The sequence below is a fragment of the Hordeum vulgare genome, chromosome 7H, assembly GCF_904849725.1.
Source record: "Hordeum vulgare subsp. vulgare chromosome 7H, MorexV3_pseudomolecules_assembly, whole genome shotgun sequence".
NCBI classification, from domain to species: Eukaryota; Viridiplantae; Streptophyta; class Magnoliopsida; order Poales; family Poaceae; genus Hordeum; species Hordeum vulgare.
Window position 1 is genome coordinate 142,573,988 of NC_058524.1, and position 9,927 is coordinate 142,583,914.

A 9,927-nucleotide genomic window follows, 5' to 3' on the forward strand; every position below is an offset into this window, starting at 1 on the left:
GCACCAGAAATATTACTTGATGACAAGTTGATGGATATACTTCTCGCCCCTTGTTGGTTAGCCCAAGTGGAAGGTGGAGATGTGGTCAGCAGTAGATTTCCCTTACACGAAGACTGTAAGGTTTATCGAACCAAGAGGAATCCTAGGCTCAACAAGTAGGTGTATTCCACCCTGGCACTGGCAGAAGACGTGGACCTTCACACACAACAAATAACTTTGCTCCCGACGAGTACAGAGAGGTTTTCAATCTCTCCGTCCTTGTAGCTTGCAAAGGATCGAAACACAAGCGGGAAGGTAATAGTGATTGCAACAGAAAAGTAAATGAAAGAGGTAAATGATGGAGGTGTAAACAATGATGGTGACATGGACCGGAGTCACATGATGTTCACTAGTGATGTCTCTCTCCCAAAAGATGATAAACAACTATGCTTGGGTAAACAAATCACAGTTGGGCAATTGACAGAATTATGATCGCACCGCAATGCTAATTACGCTACATGATAGCTAGAGGTTCAATAGTAATGGGCAGTACGCCAAGACAAGTATTTCTAATCATCCACCTTGAGATATCTATCCAGAACATCTCTCCGGTATTAAGTTGTGAGCCCCACCCAAAGTGTAAATTCAAAGCAACGGACAACTGCATTAATGAACTATGCGTAAGGTAAACAATCCTTGCAACTGTGGTCACAAGCACCATTGTTTTCTCCCTGGTGGCAACAAGCACATCCCCTAGTCTCATGTTTCTGTCAATCAAGCTAGACATCGAGGGGCATGAACCCACAATCATGCATAACGCTCCCTCTTGGAGTTACAATCTACTACTCGGCCAAAGCAATAAATAGCAACAAAGAACATGCATGAATCACTAAGGAACGTAATATAAAACGATAATCAAAAATATAACTCATAACAATGTGAACATAATCTCATGATCCATCGGATCCCAAAAAACCGAGCATAGCAATAGCAAGAGAATTACATAGATGCCTTGATCATGTAGGGCAGCTCATCAGGACTAACCATTTGAAGCACAAGATTGGAGAGAAGACATCACATAGCTACTGGTCATGGACTCATGGTCCAAGGAGGAGTACTCACGGCACGTCCGGGAAGCGTCCATGGTGGTGGAGAAGCTCCCGGAGGTCAATCCTCCCTCCAGCAGGGTGCCGGGAAAAGGTCTCCTGACGCTCCCGATCTCGGAAGCGCTGCGGCGGCGGAACGATGGAGAAATTCGCGATTCCAGATAGTCTGCGAGGGTTTCCTCTCGGGACTCTAAATATAGGCCAAAGGAGGGCACCGGAGGAGGTGGGACCCACCCAGGCGACGACCTGGCGCGTCCCAGGGCCTGGTCGCGCCAGCAGTCCGCCTGGGAGGCCCCTGCCCCCCCTCTGGCCCATCTTCGGTGATACGGAATCTCCTGTTTCGCTGATTTTTTATATATTTTTTCTAGATTTTTTCGGGCTTCGGAAAATTAGATAAAATCCCCTGCAAAATAGACATTAGTACACAGTAACTAGCACTTGGTGCATTGAGTTAGTAGGTTAGTACAAATATGTGTAAAATGATATAAAAGTGTAGCAAAACATATAAAAATTTCACCAAAAAGATCATGGAACAAGCAGAAATTATAGATACATTTGGGATGTATCAACATCCCCAAGCTTAATTTCTGCTCGTCCTCGAGTAGATAAATGATAACACAATAATTTCTGTGGTGACATGCTAACACACATATAAGACCTTCAATGTAAAGCAAGTGAGATATGCAATTCAAGTCAAGACAATAACAAGTAAGAGTTTATATCTAGTATTGAATTTAGCAAAGTAAAAGAACAGAAAGGTGCAAGAGCTCTCGCTATCCATGACTCGAATGTCTCCAAATGGTGTTTGCGTGCAAGAAGTGGGAGATGGGTTGAGATCACAAAATATATTTTTTAATTGAGAACTCAATCTACTAAACCTCACACTTAGTCTCCTTCGGAATCTTATTTTGACTCATCCCCAAACCACTAGTCAGGCACAAGTCAAAATGATCCTCTCCCTTTCGACTTTGAGCACTCGTGCAATCGATGAGCGTAAGCAAGATATTTTGGCACTTAGGATGCCAAATAGAATAATGATGGGGAAGGAAAACAAAAAGGTGTAAAAGGCTCACATCAATGATAGGCGAGAGAAAGCCAAATGATAAATATGATGTGAGGAGTAGGGATTGCCATGTAACGGATGCACATATGAGCTAAGCTAAGCTCTCCAATGGAACTAGTGGGGGTGCATCCAACTTTTTTGCTCATGAAGACCTAGAGCTCATTTGAGGAGGCTCGTCATTTGAATATGCAAACCAAGTTCTATAGTGTAAGGGTCCCCACATAGTTATGCATGAATGATAATCTCTATGTAGTACCAATATAGTAATGGAGTACGAGTGTGGATCTTTAAAAGGAAATAGTAGTGTTGCCCCCTTCTCTCTTTTTTCTTTTTCTTTTCTTTTTCTCGTTTGTTTAATTTTTCTGTGGCCTCTTTGACTCTTTCTTTTTATCTCTCATTTGTCCTCTTTGGGATCTTTTGTTTTGTCCACTTTGGGATCTTTTCCTCACTTAAGGACAACACTCTATGTTTTACATGAATAAATAGAAAAATCATCACACTTTATAAGAAGTACTCAACATAAATACAAGTGAAAACTATCATGATGTATTCAACGTATGCCTCTGCCAGTGTAGCAGGATATGCAATGACTCTAAATATAGGTCAAAGTAGGGCATCGGAGGAGGTGGTACCACCCAGGCGACCTCCTGGCGCGGCATAGGGCCTCGCCGCGCCAGCAGGCCAGCGTGGGAGGCCCCTGGCCCCCCTGTGGCCCATCTTCGATGATCCGGAAGCTTATGTTTCGCTGATTTTTTATATATTTTTTCTGGATTTTTTTCGGGCTTCGGAAAATTGGGTAAAATCCCCTGCAAAATAGACATCAGCAGAAAAAAAACTGGCACTGGGTGCACTGAGTTAGTAGGTTAGTCCAAATATGTGTAAAATAATATAAAAGTGTAGCAAAACATATAACAATGTCATCCAAAAGATCATGGAACAAGCAGAAATTATAGATACGTTTCGGACGTAACAACGTGACTCTTCCTCCTTCATCCAATGGCTCTAGGGAAGTCAAATCCAACCCCTGTATCTCCCTTGGCGGCAAAGGAAGGCGTGGAAAAAAAATCAGAGACAAGATTCATGAAGAGTCACCTGAGAAATGGTCGATTTTGGTGTTTTCTCGGTCTGCTGGTCGTATGTGATGTTGTCTTTTTCTTTAGATTCATTTAGTAAATCGGCCATCATTTCTCCATACGAAGTCTAATTTTGTTTCTCGTGGGCTAATTCGATTCGTATAAACAATACATATGCATATGTGGTGTTGGATCTTCAATTTAAGCACTTTTAAAATTTTCATATTTGACACTCTCAAATGCGTAAGTCTGGCGCATGGAAGTCCTCCATATTAATCCCAAACTTGGCCTTTCCATCATGCTTGGTTCATGGATATGCCAATACCCCTACAAATATCACAAAACAAAAGAAAGATTATAAAAGTAAATAATAGCTAAAAAGAAGACTTGGTAAAATGGGTAAATAATGAAGACTACGCATTGAAAAGGTGCTAGATAGATATGTATGATATGAGGGGATTTGGCACTAAGATATACATTAAAAAGTGTGACAAAATCCACACATCACTACCAATTATCTACCTCTATTCTAGCACAACCATGGTGCTTCACAAGTAGGAGGACCAACTCGAAATCACGGAAAGGGACAAACTAATTTGAGGAGTTGTCGGCGATGCTTTCCTAGTTGGCTCTAGTTTTGAGCCGACACAAATCAGGAAGGCGGCCGCTGCTTGCCACCGAGCATTGCTTGGACAAGAGATTGGCGTGATCCACCCCACTTTTTTCGAACAGGGGAAGGGCTACGAAGGAACTGGAAGCTGCATTAGATAAAGACAGTGATGGTACAAGTTACATGAAGGTCCTACGAAAAACAAAAATTTACAACGTAACCCTCAGATTTTACTAGGAAGACCCTAACATAAAAGTGTAAAACGCATACACGACCTTCACCACTGCACTGAAGCTCCAGAACACGGCCATCCTCACCGTCACCCGATACCACTTGGGACGGAGAAGACGATGGAAGTCGTGCCCGAGCCATGGAAAGACCTCCCTTTTGGTTCGAAGACCAGGAGGTTGAAAGAGCAAGAGCACCAGAGAGGAACCACTGGCAGCAGTGCTTGGAGCGGCCGCCCTTCGGCCATGGCGATCAGCGGAGAACCGGCAGGAAGTCGATGACGCGCCTCCGAGAATATGCTCCAGTTCGCAGCCACCATGAACACCCCCAGGATTCCTTCAACCGGAAAGAGCTGCAAGATCCAAGCCGCCACTCCCTTCCCCGCGTCCATGACGGCCAAGAGAGAGCTTACGGGGATCTTGCAGCACTCGATCTGAAAGGCTAGCAAGCTAATTTGGGAAGCTTTGCTAGATCCACCCAGCACCACCACCTTCCACCTTGAAAAGCTACAAGACCGAGGGATCCACCCCTCGCCGGCACGGCTCGAGCACGCCGAAGATTCGCATCAACCACAGCATAAAGCCAGTCCTAAAGACAATATATATATACATATACATATACATATATACACATATACATATACATATGTATATACATATATATATATATATACATATATACATATATATATATATATATATATGCCCAAGCTCCTCTCTTTAGCCATCGTCAGCCGGCATTGCCGATGGACAAGGCCTCGTATCGGACCGGGAAGCCCTTATTTTCCTCACAATAACGAGGAGGAGGAAAAGAGACGAGAGGTGAACAACAGGAGGGCAGTCGGACTGTAGCGTCGCGTTTCGACCCATCCCAACATAAAGCCAAACACCTCTAAGCAAGACTTCACCCTCCTTCCACTACAAGATATATGATCGATAATGACCCACCATTTTTGTCATTGAATTGTCAATGTTTTCAATCTATGACCTTCTTATGACCAAAATAAGAAGGTCAACTATTGGCCATTAATAACAAACAAACTTGACCTTTGCTAGTTATTGGTCATGGATCCTATGACCAAAAATAGTTGGTCGTAGAATCTATTGACCAAAAAATAGGTCACTACCCATGCCCCTCATCCACATATGATCTGATGTGGCCATGATGACATGGCACAAGGTGATGTGGCAAAATGCTGACATGGCACCATCCACATGGTTGAAGGTGACGTGGCAAGAAATGACATGAATACGACATATAATCTGACATGGCCCATTTAATTTTAATGTCTTTTTGGCCCAATTACTTGGTACAAACAGGGCCAAATTATTTGTGTGAAAAGTGGACCATAATCAATTCCTCCCTGAATTAGATCTAGGCCTTATTTCTCAAGGTTTGAGTCCAGTAAAGCACGTTTTAACAAGTAACATTAGGCCAACCAACTAATGAAATACCAGCGAAAATCAGATATTTACACATATATATCTTTTGTTTCAGCAACACATACATCATAAATAATACACTATACATCATGCCTCAACTCCAGGCTTGATGCCTCGAGTCTCAACACAGCCAACAGGCACAATTCAATGCCATCGATGTGGTACACGTCACGAAGGGGAAGGCCAGGGGCTTGTCCGAGGACCTCTTGGGTTCATTGATATGATCAAGCGACTCTCAATCATATTTTCACCGTCAAACCCAGAGATGGGGACGAAGGGAACCTTGTCCCGGTTCTAACCAACCTTATTCAGATATGAAGAGACTTCCTTGGATGTGCTGGGAGTGGTGATGTCCATCTGCACCAAAAAAACATATCAATTAGAGAACCTCAGCTCAAACCGTTCCAAACAATTGGATATTGGACAAAAAACAGAGTTCGTCCATGTAAGTTCAGACTGATGCAAGCATAACATACTTAGAGAACGGGGTTTGTAAAACAGTAGTGGCTATGGACTATGTTGTCTATTATAGTAAGATGAAACATTACAATGTCTAACACAAAATACATAGCAACACAACACCTCCAGAATAAAAGGCAAACTTTAATTAAGATCCTGGAATATGTATGTCTACGCCTAAACAAGCAGCACCTCAACCATTTCAAGAATATAAAGAAACATTACTAGAAATGCATCTTCTTGCACATTAAAATGTCAAGTACAAGAAATAGATGTATTTCCATAAACATAGTAACACACGCATAGGTTCCACATACTAGATAAAGCACATCATTCAAAATCTCCTTGGATCAAATAATCAAGAAGCAACATACATACAGTAGTTCCTGAAATCATACCTTGTTGCAACAGCAGAACATCTGTTTGTAACGAAGAGTGAAAGGATAGCATGCTTCGTGGAGTCAATGATAATCATAGCACAATTAGCCTACGATGTCCTAGTGATCATGTTGGCATCATAGCGTCAAGGAGCATCAATGATACTGCAGGAGTACTTGGTGTTCTCAAACTTTCACAGAGCAATATCAATGGTGATACCTCTCTCAAAATCAGCCTTGAGCTTGTCAAGCACCCAGACTTACTTGAACGAACTTCATGATACACCAACTCTCTGAAGAAAATAAAATAGGCACCCATTTGTTCAAATACTATAAGAAACTCTTGATCATACAACAACAGTGCATCTACCTAGATGGCTATCAATTGTTGTTCAACAAAATATATATACACTCGTACTACCTATACATGATATGCAATCTCTACTATCCTCAAATACTCCATCCATAGAGAAATATAAGAGTGTGTAGATCACTACTTTAGTGTTAGACAATGGCACAAGAATTTTAAAGTGATGCACTACATTTCTATACAAGGAATGCCAACTTCTGCTCTTCATAGACACACTACAAGAGAGGCTCCTTGTTCATATACATATGCATGAAAAATAACACATTCAATATTAAGACATCCATCACATGCCTAATAAGTTAGCAAAGGACTAAAAGATGATATAACCACACATATATCATGAGAAGCAAATCAAGATCCGCCTATAGCCGTAGACAATGGATGTGAACTATTTATAATGCCATCAATACTAATAAAGAAAAATACATCGGTTTCCACATAAGTAATGAGACAATGGCACAAGAATTTTAAAGTGACTGCCTTGAATAATTCACAAAATTTGACTCAGACCAGAACAAATATGTATATTTTGTATTTCATGCCAAAGTATTTAGTTTACCAAACAGATACACCATAAGTGAGGGTTCTATTAAGATGAAGAATTAGCTATCTTCACTTCATTATGAAATGTTTTTTGTATCATGGATTGACCACAACAAATACCAGGATAAGCTTGCTGCCATGTCTACAACAAAAATAAGAATGGACTCGTCGATTGAAAAAGAGCACCAGTAGTGTAGTTTACCTTTGCTTCTTTCACTTTGATGTGACATTTAGGTCAGTAAAAACAATTGTTTTCTTCTCTCTACAAACACATTTCACAATTAAGTTTCATTTAGATAATACTAGTTGTTTTAGGAATTATATGGACATTCTATAAACTTACAAAAAACATAGACCATTAACATCAAATATGTAACAGATTCAGAATACGTACATTATCACATCCCTATTACCAATTCCTAATCAGAAAATGAGGAACTTAAGAGATCAAAGATGTGTACGACATCTCCAAGCATACACCAACAGACACTACAAGAAATATGCTCATACATGATGTTTTTTAAGACGTCGTTGATGAATTCGTCATAAATCTGTGACGATTTCGTCCGAGATTGTCGTAAACCGTTTGAGGGGATCAAATCTACATATAAATTACGACGATGTGAGTCAAAAACGTCGTAACCGCATAAGATGAGATCGTCATAACTTTTACGACGATTATAAAAATGTCGTAACATGTTCTAACTATGTTGACATGTCACTCGTGGGTCCATTATATGTCACGGGGCAAACACAATTAAAACGTCAAAAAAGTCGTGATTCCCTCATTCGTCAATCCAAGAGGGTAGAAAAAATTAGAAGTTATAAAAAAAATGGAAAACACAATTACATGAGCTGGATTCCTATTGGTGGAAACATTTGTACCACGGATCGATGACGTGGCATGTATCTATCCATCCATCCAGCTATCCAACCCACATATCCATCCATCCATCCACGACACATATCCATCTATCCGACTGTGGGTAACCAATTGGGCCGGCCAAAATACCCCCGCGCGCGTGCCTATGAAACTAAACGCGCGAAGCCCATCCAAATTTTTCTGGCCCTCGTCCCCACAGCCTACCCTAATATCTCTACCCCCTCTACCTTATCCTTTTCTCTCCCGATCTGAGCGGTGGCGGCGGCAAATCCCATCCTCTTCCTCCACTCCTCTCCCCTAAATCGAGCTCTACCCCGAAGCGGAGAAAGGTCTCGCCGCCACGATGCGAAGGAAGGTCTCACCGTCCCGTCGATTTGGATGCATGAAGCAGTCGAGCTCCACCCCAAAGTGGAGGAAAAGGTACGTACGCGGTCGTCGATAGGGGCGCATCTAGCCATGGATGGCTCGCCCCTCTTTGACGGCTCCTCCGCACGAAGCTAATTAGTATGGTGCCCATGGTCACCGAGGCATGGACGCTCGCTGGATGCGGCGGGGCGGCGGCGTCCAAGCCGGCCGCGGTGGCGCAGGAGGTGCCCGCGCTGCTGCATCCTGTCGCCAAGAAACCCATCTCGTTGGGAGGGGTGGCCGCGGCGAGCAGCGCATGCCAGGACGCCGCTGTCGTCGTCGGGAGGTCCCGCGGCATCGCGTCGTGCCTGCTAGCCGCGCTCACGCTCGCCGGTGCCTCCTCCTTCGGCCCCCTCCTCACCTCCCTCCTCAAGAAACAGAACAACATGACGCAGGTCCATCCCTCCTCTCCCTCCCTCCCAAATTTCCCTTTTTTATCCGGCGGTTCCCTTGCTTCTGTTGCGCTCAGCGCGATTCTGGTGGCCGTGCAGATGCTGCAGCACACGGTGATCCCGAAGCGGCCCATGTTCTACCCGGAGTACCCGCCGCAGGGTACCATCTCTCTTATCTGCTCCTATCCTCTGTCTCTGTCTCTGCCCGTTCCTTTGAAATTGTCACGGGTCGTTGTTCAGCTCCAGAAGCAAGAAGGCAATCAGACACGACAAACGCTAATTGGCATTTTATAATATAAGCGTCCCACTGTGCTTCTTTTGATTCAGTCAAGTTCAGCTGGAACTCTCGCCGGAAGAAAAAAGCTCTGCTCCTCGAACTGAAAAAGGCACAAAAACATAAATGTTTGGTCAATTCAGTTGTTAAGATTTCGACTAAAATTTTGCCAGATTTCCCCTGAAAATGACAACCTGCTGAAGTCAGTTGTTCAGATGTCGCAATTTTGAAGTACAACACCCCTGTTTTTGGGCCTCCTAGATCTCTTTTCACTCGAAATAGCAAGGAAATTTCCTACTGCAGATTTTTTTTTATCATGTCAAAGTTGTATGTACAAGGTGAACAGAAAGTTATACTGTTGTTAATTGCTGCTGCTCCTAACTCGCCAGAGCCGGAGCAAGGGGTGGTGATGCTGGAGGAAGACAGGGACCCTGTGGAGAGAGTTGAGGAAGCACTGCAGTGCCTCACTCAAGATCTACTTTGGGAGCATCCTCGACACCAGCAGCAAGAAACCTCCTCCTCAACGTGTCCGTCCCCGACGAGCCCTCTTTACCAGAGGAGGTGGAGGAGCAGGCCACCATCCCTCTTCGCACCTGCCTCCTCTCTCCTCCAGCGCATGGAGGGGGTAACTGATGGCTACTTCCCCCTCCCCTCCTAGCCTTGCGGGCATACTTGGTGAGCTACCCCTCTTTCCCCTCTCTACCCCTAGATCAGCACTTGCAA

General features: G+C 43.5%; 1 long non-coding RNA gene across 1 annotated transcript; it reads left to right on the forward strand.

Moving 5' to 3' along the window:
• The first annotated feature begins 8,815 nt into the window (after positions 1-8,815).
• Positions 8,816-9,681, forward strand: LOC123410565. Its single transcript, XR_006613052.1, has 3 exons — positions 8,816-8,933; positions 9,030-9,090; positions 9,594-9,681. It is a non-coding gene; the product is annotated as an uncharacterized LOC123410565 (long non-coding RNA).
• The last annotated feature ends 246 nt before the right edge of the window (positions 9,682-9,927 follow it).